Here is a 9,940-nt window from a genome sequence, read left to right on the forward strand (position 1 = left end):
GCCAGATGGTTAGACTGGGTTTGGCATTTTTATCCACCTATTGAGTTTCTCCCGAAGACCTGGGATAGGCACACATTGTTTAATATTAAAAGTATCAACACAGAATGCAAGCTGTTCCAAGTAAAGCTGCCTTTTGCAATTGACCAGTAGTGGTTTTTGTCAATGCCAATGGTGATCAAGTGGTGTTTGAGATTATTATTATTATAGCACACATTTATGGTCAATGGAAGGGAGAGAACATACCTAATACTCCTGTTTTTTATATTCTCCACAACAACCCTGTGGGGAGGGTTGGGCTAAGAAAAAGTGACTGGCCCAAAGTCACCCAGCCTCCTTTCATGACTAAGACAGGATTGAAACTCATGATTTCCTGGCTTCTAGGCCAGCATCTTAACTACTATATCTAACCAGCTCTAACCATGAATATGTAGGAGTCCCAAATGGTATCTCTCTCAGTGTCTAAGCCAGGAGTGTCAAACTCAATTTCATTGAGGGCTGCATCAGCATTGCGGTTGCCTTGGGGGTATGTGGATAACTTGGTAGACGTGGCCTGCTGGGTGGGCATGGCCAGCTCTACATCATTCGCGTCAAGGGTGCCTGTGGGGGCCTGGGCAGGAGTGGGACAGATCTGAGGGTCTCTGACAGAAGGAGGTAGGACCAAGGCAAGCGCCAAAGCATGGTCCATTTCTTCATTCCTCACAAAGGGTGACACCTTCCCAGCATGCACCCAGGGGGCGAGGCCGACACAGCAGGGGCTGGTTCCTCACTGTTTCTAGACGGCCTTGTGGAGCTAAGATGGAATGCATTTCAGCATAGATGACCATCACAAAATTGTACATTGGCTCCTGGCCAGCCAGGGCCAAGGCAGTGGGGGCTGTTCCCTCACTGTTTCCAGGATGGCTTCGCAGGCCACATGAAACCACTTCGCAGGCCGCATCTGGCACCCGGGCCTTGTGTTTGACATGTCTGGTCTACGCCATGCAAGCTGTTATGTAAGAAGTTGAGTGATCAGGAATTTTTACTGTGGATAAGAGATCATTTAGCAAGTTTAGTGGATGGTTTCACATATTCCGTGAAGCCATAATATGGCTTCATTTGTTTTTTGTTCAGTATGTATGAACGCAGTCACTGGTTTGGAAATCAGAGTGTATACGGATTGAGCCATTAAAAGAAACCTTTGTGATCAATAAATGCAACTGGGCTTAGTATAAGGCAATGTTCAAGATGTGTGAACTTCACCTCGCAGAATACCCCAGCCAGCATAGCTGATATAAGCCAACTTTCTATGGGTAACCCATTTAGCCAAAAATACTCCATCTAGCACAGTGGTTCCCAACCTTTTTAATGCTGCGACCCCAACCAGTCGTAAATTGAGGACTACCCAACCAGTCGTAAGTCGAGGACTTTCCCTGCCCGGGAGCGCCGCACATGCGTGGTATCGCCCCCTGCGCCGGCCGAGGCATAGCTGGCAAGCAGCAGAGACGGAGCAGGCCGACCACCGGCTGGGCCACCAGCTGGCCCAGCCCAAGGGAGGTAAGGCACCTGCCGGGATGCCAGCAACCCTCCCTGCACCCGCCAGCCTCCCACCTCCCACCCCTGGCCCTCTTTTACTTACATTTTTAGTAGTTGCTCAGCAGGGAGAGGTGGAAACTTCCAGACAGCTCGCCTTCGCTGCAGACAACTTGCAGCACCATTTGCAGAATGGGACTTTTGGCGGGCTCAGCAGGGCAGAGACAGCCTGGACAATTCCTATTGGCTTTTGAAAGCCAATAGAATTAGACTCTATTCAAGAGAGTCTATTCTATCGGCTTTTAAAAGCCAATAGAATAAAAGGGAGTAGCACAGCTAAGGAAAAGGGGGGGAAAAATAGCGGACTGCGTTATTTGGCGACTCTCGTGAAATGGTCATTCAACCCCAAATGGGGTCGCGACCCACAGGTTGAGAACCACTGATCTAGCAAGTGGGCCATTTACACCTTGCTGCAAAGAGGAAATGTAGCAATAGCACTTAGACTTATATACCGCTTCATAGTGCTTTATAGCCCTCTCTAAGTAGTTTACAGAGTCAACATATTTTCCCCAACAATCTGGGTCCTCATTTTACCGACCTCGGAAGGATGGAAGGCCGAGTCAACCTTGAGTCTGTTGAGACTCGAACTCCTGGCAATGAGTATTAGTCTGCGGTACCGCATTCTAACTCAGAGCTGTGGTGGCGCAGTGGTTAGAATGCTTAATTGCAGGCTAACTCACAGCTCACTGCCAGGAGTTCAATTTTGAATGGCTCAAGGTTGACTCAGCCTTCCATCCTCCCAAGGTCGGTAAAATGAGGACCCAGATTGTTGGGGGCAAATATACTGACTCTGTAAACGGCTTAGTGAGGGCTGTAAGTGCCATTGCTAAATGTAACTCAAAAAGAGGAAATAGAAGGGCACAGTTCCGAGGAATTCAGGATGCGTGATTGGTTTAAGTAGAAATACAAGGCATTGGACACAAACAGGGATGACTACCAACTTCATCCACCTTCCCAAACATGCTGCTGGTGAATACATAACTAAATTCTCAGTCCAATCTTGTTTGTCTAAAAACAGTTTTGTAATCCCAGCAATTTTGTTGGGATTACACCTTCCACAATTGCTGTCACTGAATCTTCTGGAGGCCACACACATACACACTCGGAGAGCACCTCCTTGAGAAAGGTTTGCATTACAGGACTCCCATCAAGTGGAGTTCTGTTGTCACATTGCATTTCAGAGGTGTATTCTCTGCAACAAGCGGGCGAGGCAGTGGGTCAGTGGTTAAGAGGCTGGGCTTGTTGGCAAATAATGCCTGATTTCACAGTGCCTGACAATATGTGACACACAGATAGTGGATTACAGTTTGTCTAGTGCAGGGGTAGGCAACCTTGTCTCTTTTATGACTCGTGGACTTCAACTCCCAGAATTCCTGAGCCATCATGGCTCAGCTTGGAAACCCCTCCCTTTCCCCTCAGCGTGGCTGGCTCAGGAATTCTGGGAGTTGAAGTCCACGAGTCATGAAAGAGCCAAGGTTGCCTACCCCTGGTCTAGTGGTCAAGTTTTCAAAATATTGCCTCATAAATTTGATACATATGTAGCTATCATATTTCAACGGGGATAGTATCAAGATCACGAGAAGTGTTAGTATTGTTTTATATTGCACTGGTAAGACTACTCTTGGAATACTGCATCCGGTTTTGGTCACCACGATACCCAAAAGATGTTGAGACACGAGAGTGCAGTGAAAAGCAACAAAGATACCGGGTCTGGAGGCTAAAGAGAGAAGTATTAGGAATATCATGTCTGATAGCAGTCTTCCAATATTTGAGAGACTTAACACAAAGAAGAGAGGGACAATCTGTTCTCCAAAGCACCTGAGGGCAAGACAAGAAGTAACCGATGGAAGCTTATCAAGGAGACTTCCAACCTAGAAATTTCCTGACTGTGAAGGCAGCCAGTGGAACAACCTGCCTCCAGAAGTTGTGGTTGCTCCAACAGGTTTTTAAGAAGAGATTATGCAACCATTTGCCTGAAATGGTATAGGGCAGTGGTTCTCAACCTGTGGGTCGGGACCCCATTTGGGGTCGAACGACCATTTCACAGGGGTCGCCAAACAACGCAGTCCGCCATTTTGTTTTCCCCTTTTCCTTAGCTGTGCTACTCCCTTTTATTCTATTGGCTTTTGAAAGCCAATAGAATAGACTCTCTTGAATAGAGTCTAATTCTATTGGCTTTCAAAAGCCAATAGGAATTGTCCAGGCTGTCTCTGCCCTGCTGAGCCCGCCAAAGGTCCCATTCTGCAAACGGTGCTGCACCAGTTGAGTAGTCCTCGACTTACGACCGGTTGGGGGTCGCGGCATTAAAAAGGTTGAGAACCACTGGTATAGGGTTTCCTGCTTGAGCAGCGGGGTGGATCAGAAGATCTCCAAGGTCCCTTCCAAACTCTGTTATTCTGTATTCTGTTTATGACTCATTCTGGGTAGGATTATCTCTTGGCTTTGATTCCCTCCTTTCCCACTTTTAACACACTGCAGCTGAAACAGGCTTCTTCTCATTTAACTCAGCAGTTTTTCAATCCCACACTCGGCTTCTTGGATGCAGACACTAAGCAGCCATTCCTGAGCTCCAGTCACTGTGTTTGACTTAGTGGGGAAATGAAATGAGCTGGTCCAGGGCTGTGCAGCTGTGTGTGAGCACAATTCAACAATGAGAGCTGGCAGCTGCAAGGGGCGGTGGATTTCACAGCAGCCCTGAAAGACACAACTGTAACAGATGTGTGGTTGCAAAAGAATAGCAGTGAACAAAAAGAACGTCTGCTGGGGCCCCTTCTTATGACTCATAGCTGTTTCCTCTCCAGGATGATGAAATTCACACATCCTGCTTGCAAAGGGATCAAAATCCGTCAGGCTGCTTGCTGTTAACTCTTTAGCCAGCACGAATTTTTTTTTTTTCCCCTACTCTGTGAGGGGAACAGGAAAGAAAGCAGATTAGAAAGCAGTACTTCCTTTTAACCATTCTTGAATGTAAATTTTCTAAGTTCCTGCCCATCCAGGATCATCAGAATTCTGGTCGGTTTCCATTAGTTCCATATGCTGCTATCTGGCATTTGGCGCAGTTTGGGTCTAACCAGTTTCCATAAGCCATAGTGCCTCTGAGATTGCATCTGTGTAAAACTCACTCCAGGCTATTTCAAGAGATGCAAAACCAGCTCATTATATTGTTGGCATTAGCAGATACCTTATTAGGATCTACCCAAAAAAACCACCTCAGCATAGGCAGCTTTCCTTCGATAGCTCAGCTGGTAGAGCGGAGGACTGTAGAAGTCTGCTTGAGTCATCCTTAGGTCGCTGGTTCGATTCCGGCTCGAAGGAAATTGTTTTTGGAGCCATTTTGATCTAGTGGTTAAAGCACCTGGCTGGAAAACAGTGAGTTCTAATCCTGCATTAGGGACAAAGCCAACCTTGGGCCAGCCACTATCCCTCAGCCCAACCTACCTCATAGGGTTGTTGTTCTGGGGAAAATAGGAGGAAGGTGTGTTGGATATGAGGGAGAAGGGTAGTTCAGAAACGTGAAACACAAATAAATAAATCTCTGCCGCCTTGGGTTATTAATAAAAATAAAGGTAGGATACAAACAAACTAGAGAGCGTTCCCTTTAACATGGAAGTAAAGGCCTGTAGCTCTGATGCTGCCAGATAACTCAGTTTAGTTCAAGGGTAGGCAACCTTGGCTCTTTTATGACTTGTGGACTTCAACTCCCAGAATTCCTGAGCCAGTCCACGAGTCATAAAAGTGCCAACCCCTGGTTTAGTTGGACCCTCTTCCCTAAAATATATTTCTTTTATTTCCCAGCAATTACAATCTCAATATATGACGTTATCTAACACAAAAGTATACAGGTGACTTATGACCACAATTGAGCCCAACATTTCCGTTGCTAAACGAGACAGTGGTTAAGTGAAATTTGCCCCATTATACAACCTTTCTTGCCACAGTTTTTAAGCAAATCACTGCAGTTGTTAAGTTAGTAACATGGTCGTTAAGTGATTCCTATTTCTCCATTGAGTTTGCTTGTCAGAAGGTCGCAAAAGGGGATCACATGACCCCGGGACACACTGCAACCGCCATAAATACATGCCAGTTGCCAAGCGCCTTAATTTTGATCACATGACTACAGGGGTGCTGCAGTGGTCATAAAGGGGAAAAACAGCCCTAGGTCACTTTTTTCCAGTTCTGTTGTAACTTCAAATGGTCACTAAATGAATGGCTGTGAGTCAAGGACCACCTGTAGTCAGATTTTATATTTTTCCCTCCATCTGTGTGTTTTTCAACCTCGAAAGCTTCACAATGTGCGGACTTCCCGTTCCAAACAAGGACCTTACATGCTGCATTTTATGATTGTATATGTCCAGGATACTTTGTTAAAAAGGCAAGCTAGTGCATGCACCAACATAGTGATTTTCATAGTTTACTAAGTCAGCCAAACCCCAAATAACATTCTGGTTCGTATACATTCAAAATTAATCTACAATGAATCTACAGTGTTTTTTGATCTTGGCAAGTTTAAGAGACGTGGACTTCAACTCCCAGAATTCCCCCAGCCAACTTCTTGTTTTCAAGGGAAAAAAAAAAATCAAGATAGCCCAGTTGCCTTTTGGAAAAAACACCTTTGGGATAACCATGACTTGGATGACTGAGAATCTCCATAAGCAGACTCAAAAGTATTGTGGAGCATTTCCTAGCATAAAAAAAGGCATGGGTCAACACAGTTGATTGTGCAGTTTGTTGACCAAATTGTGTCAAAATAAAGCTTTGTTTGCATTTTTCCAACACGCTAAGCCTACTTGGACCAAGAGTATAAAAATCAAATCCCCCAAGTTTAAAATGAAATATTTAAATGACAAAGATTTCTGTTATGCTTACAGATGTTTACCATTTATCTTCTTTTGAATGATGACACATTCAAAGATTCTATTGATTAATCATTTTGGTTAAAAAAAATGTAGACCAGGATATGTGCCTTAAATAGATCCATATTTAAGTTGAAGTCCAGCCATCTTAAAGTTGCCAAGGTTGAAAATCACATAATAGAATAACAAAGTTGGAAGGGACCTTGGAGGTCTTCTAGACCAGTGGTTCTCAACCTGTGGGTCGGGACCCCATTTGGGGTCGAACGACCATTTCACGGGGGTCGCCAAACAATGCAATCCGCCATTTTTCCCCCTTTTCCTTAGCTGTGCTACTCCCTTTTATTCTATTGGCTTTTGAAAGCCAATAGAATAGACTCTCTTGAATAGAGTCTCATTCTATTGGCTTTCAAAAGCCAATAGGAATTGTCCAGGCTGTCTCTGCCCTGCTGAGCCCATCAAAAGTCCCATTCTGCAAACGGTGCTGCAAGTTGTCTGCAGCGAAAGTGAGCTGTCTGGAAGCTTCCACCTCTCCCTGCTGAGCAACTACTAAAAATGTAAGTAAAAGAGGGCCAGGGGTGAGAGGTGGGAAGCCGGCAGGCGCAGGGAGGGTTGCTGGCGCGCGTGAGGCCCGGCAGGTGCCTTACCTCCCTTGGGCTGGGCCAGCTGGTGGCCCAGCCGGTGGTCGGCCTGCTCCGTCTCTGCCGCTTGCCAGCTACGCCTCGGCCGGCGCAGGGGGTGGCACCACACATGCACGACGCTCCAGGGCAGGGAAAGTCCTCGACTTACGACTGGTTGGGGGTCGCGGCATTAAAAACTGTTCTAGACCAACCTGCTGCTCAGGCAGGAGACACCATTATTTCAGACAAATGGTTATCCAATCTCTTCTTAAAAGCCTCCAGTGATGGAGAACCCATGACTTCTGAAGGCACACCGTTCCATTGGGTTATGGTTCTCACTGTCAGGAAATCTCTCCTTAATTCGAGGTTGCTTCTCTTCTTGATTAGTTTCCATTCATTCCTTCTTATTCTGCCTTCAGGTGCTTTGGAGAATAGGTTGACCCCCCTCTTTTTGTGGCAGCTCTTTAGATATTGAAACACTGCTGTTGTGTCACCCCCTCGTCCTTCTTTTCATTAGACTAGACAAACCCAATTCGTGCAACTGTTCTTCATATGTTTTAGCTCCAGCCCTCTAATCATCTTGGTTGCTCTTCTCTGCATTCTTTCCAGAGTCTCAACATCTCAACACTAGAAGCATATGAAATGGCTTGCTAATCCTGAAAGAATGATGGCCACCTTATATGATGCAACCCGTTCATTGCAAACACCTTTACACATTCTGCTCCTTGGCCTGCTAGTAATATGGATTAGCTTGTCTCCCCCTAACACATACCCTTCTATTCTATTCATCTTCTCAGCAAGTTGGAAGTATCAGTCAGAAGAGAGCTGGAAGGGACCTTGGAGGTCTTCTAGTCCTACCCCCTCCTCAAGCAGGAGACCCTATACCAGTGGTTCTCAACCTTTTTAATGCCGCGACCCCCAACCGGTCATAAGTCGAGGACTAAACCGGTCATAAGTCGAGGACTAAACCGGTCATAAGTCAAGGACTACCCAACTGGTCATAAGTCGAGGACTTTCCCTGCCCGGAAGCGCCGGGCATGCGTGGTGCCGCCCCCTGCGCCGGCTGAGGCGTAGCTGGCAAGCGGCAGAGACGGAGCAGGCCGACCACCGGCTGGGCCACCAGCTGGTCCGGCCCAAGGGAGGTAAGGCACCCACCGGAAAAGGGGAAAAAAATGGCAGACAGTCTTGCTTGGCGACCCCCGTGAAATGGTCGATTGACCCCAAATGGGGTCGCGACCCATAGGTTGAGAACCGCTGCCCTATACCATTTCAGACAAATAGCTCTCCAGTCTTTTCTTTAAAACCTCCGGTGATGAAGCACCCACAACTTTGGAAGGCAAGCTGTTCCATTGATGAATTGTTCTCACTGTTGGGAAGTTTCTCCTTAATTCTAGGTTGCTTCTCTCCTTGATTAGTTTCTATCCACCATTTCTTGTCTTGCCTTCTTTTCAATTCTCAACCTATTAATTACTCCTGCAAGCAACAGAGCCGATCTCTCCAGTGGTGTGGTTAGAACATAAATCTGATGAAGCACGCACAAAATATGATGAAGCACGCACAAAGTATGATAGCTCAACACAGCGTGACCCACTGGAGCCCGGCTGCTACCATGTATAGAAAGCCTGAGCCCAACCCCACCTCCCCCCCTTCTCTCTCCAGCCTCTTTCCCGTCTGCCACATGCACGGAGCGGAGCGCCCTGCTTAGCCCTTCCTCCATCTCCTTTTGGCAGCCTTTGTTAACAGAGGAGGAAAAAAGAACAGCCCAGAACAGGGGTCTTCAAACTTGGCTCTTTTATGACTTGTGGACTTCAACTCCCAGAATTCCTCAACCAGCATGCCTGGCTGAGGAATTCTGGGAGTTGAAGTCCACAAGTTATAAAAGGGCCAAGTTTGAAGACCCCTGGCCCAGAGGGAAAAATAAGTTTTTTTTCCCCCTATACCAGTGGTGGCGAACCTATGGCATGGGTGCCAGAGGTGGCACTCGGAGCCTTCTCTGTGGGCACACGTTGCCCCAGCCTTGCCTCCCCCTGTGATCCCCTCCTCTCCAGCAACGCAGGCAAGGACATGGCAGTCAGGCAGCGTAGACAAGGCTCTGCCCTCACACCCCTTCATGCAGTTGATGCTGCAGGGCGTGGGCAGAGGGTGTGGCCGCCATAGTGCTGCTGGGCTGCCTGGGCGATCTGCAGCGGGGCCGTGGAGGCGGTGAATGGTCCTGTGAGCAGGCGGAGCGGGGAATGGGGGGGCAGAGTGGGGGCGGGGCCAGTTTTTAGGCACTCGGTCTCTAAAAGGTTCGCCATCACTGCCCTACACCCCTGAGCAAAAACAGAAGGCACTCCGTTTGACACCGTGCCAATCTTAAGAGCTGGGGGGGGGAGGGGGCTATCACTGTTCATTGACACCTAAACTGATGTCCTTCAGATGTGCTAGGCTGTCATTTTCATGGTTTGGGTATAAATGGAATTGCAACGGGAGACATTTGAAGGGCACTTGGACAGGATCGTATTGAACAGAGAGCCAGTTTGGTGTAGTGATTAAAGGGGCTGGCTTAGAAACAAAGGAGGCTGCAAGTTCAAGTCCTGCTTTAGGCACAAAAGCCAGTTGGGTGAGTTTGGGCCAGTTACACTCTCCCAACCCAATCCACCATTGTTTTGGGGAAAATAGGAGGAAGGAAGGAATATTAGGTATGTTTGGGTTATTTATAAAATAATAAAGGTGGGATAAAAATCTAATAAATCTTGGCTGATCCTCAATTCAAGCCGAATTTAATCTTTTTAGGACAGTGGTTCTCAACCTTTCTAATGTCGTGACCCCATAATACAGTTCCCCATGTTGTGGTGACCCCAAGTGGGTGTGGCCACCAATAAGAGGGAGTAGGACAGCTAGGGACAAGGGAACAAAATG

At 47.1% G+C, this 9,940-nt stretch overlaps 1 non-coding gene across 1 annotated transcript; it reads left to right on the forward strand.

Annotated features, from left to right (window-relative positions):
* Positions 1-4,796: 4,796 nt before the first annotated feature.
* Positions 4,797-4,884, forward strand: TRNAY-GUA. Its single transcript is given in 2 exon segments — positions 4,797-4,833; positions 4,849-4,884. It is a non-coding gene; the product is annotated as a tRNA-Tyr (tRNA).
* The last annotated feature ends 5,056 nt before the right edge of the window (positions 4,885-9,940 follow it).

Source organism: Crotalus tigris, unplaced genomic scaffold (genome assembly GCF_016545835.1).
Source record: "Crotalus tigris isolate CLP2741 ecotype Arizona unplaced genomic scaffold, ASM1654583v1 scf7180000018867.1602434, whole genome shotgun sequence".
NCBI lineage: Eukaryota > Metazoa > Chordata > Lepidosauria > Squamata > Viperidae > Crotalus > Crotalus tigris.